General features: G+C 38.3%; 1 long non-coding RNA gene across 1 annotated transcript; it reads left to right on the top strand.

Moving 5' to 3' along the window:
• LOC134223899 (uncharacterized) lies at positions 1-960 on the top strand. Its single transcript, XR_009982764.1, has 2 exons — positions 1-211; positions 267-960. It is a non-coding gene; the product is annotated as an uncharacterized LOC134223899 (long non-coding RNA).
• The last annotated feature ends 258 nt before the right edge of the window (positions 961-1,218 follow it).

Raw genomic sequence — 1,218 nt, 5'->3', positions numbered from 1 at the left:
GACAGTCCAATCTCATATTTTTGTAAACAATAATGATAAAAATCAGATTGGACCTTCGTTCCCATAATTTTAAGTGCTTACTAATCCTTATCACTGATTAGAATCACTTTTTATATAAAATATACATGCGATGGAGATCATTAGTATACAAAAAGGTTTATTTTATTGTGTGCAAAACTTATCTGGTGTGGAAGAATGGAATTATAATAAGGTGAGTGGAGTGTGAATACAAGTTTGCTTTTTTCCTAAGCATTTACTTTTTCCAGTGGCTGCACAACCAAATTCGGTCGGAATCCATCGCGTCAGATTGCTCAGGATCCCAGCTTCCTCGTAAAATACTTCTAAGATATACGGAACATTACTAAGTTACATTGTGCAGTTCTGTTTCCACTAGATAGAGGATAAAAAACGACGAAAAGGTGAAACAGAGGAAACCTATAATATAAACGGATCATCGAATGGATGTCACCACGGAATTGCGTCGGTAGGTCAGTGGAAACAGAAACTGGACAGATAAAGAATCATCAAAGATATTAACTAACAAGGGCTAGCATGGCCCGTGCAGCACATAAAAATTGTTCCGGTACTTGGTCCTTGCCTCCACCGAGGCATTCATGTCGTCAACCACGCAGTTTAAAAAGGGACGTCAAATCATCTACCATATCAATCCACCTTGCTGTCGCTTGCCTTTTTGTGTCCGTAAGATTACTATCGGGAGCCATGATCGCTGGGCTCTGTCCGAAATTCTGGTTACGGCGTATCGCAATCGTTCAATTTTAACGGTATCAACGATGGATGAAACCCTCAACACCTGATGCACTGATTCATTTATTCGCATTCCCCATGTGCAATCTTCCTGGCCTATTACACCGGCTATTAACTGGCGGTTTGGTGATCATTTGATTTTCGAAAGAGTGATATTCAGGATCAGTAGAAATAGAACACATAACGTTGAAGCAACTCATTCCTATTTCATTTTCTTAAACCAATATGCATTCCTTGATTCGTGAGTTGTCCTCAAGCACTGGTATCCAAAAATGTAGGAAAATGAGTATTGTCTTATAATCATACCTATATAAATAACATATGTCTGTTACAGCCAGTGTTGCCACAAGTACAGATTTATCTGGAAAGGTACAGATTTTTTAACAAATTTTGGTACAGATTCTGTACGGTACAGATTACAGATTTTTACCAAAAAGTACAGTTTGGTACAGA

Source organism: Armigeres subalbatus, chromosome 3, assembly GCF_024139115.2.
Source record: "Armigeres subalbatus isolate Guangzhou_Male chromosome 3, GZ_Asu_2, whole genome shotgun sequence".
Taxonomy (NCBI): Eukaryota; Metazoa; Arthropoda; class Insecta; order Diptera; family Culicidae; genus Armigeres; species Armigeres subalbatus.
This window is presented reverse-complemented; position numbering and strand designations above follow the sequence as displayed.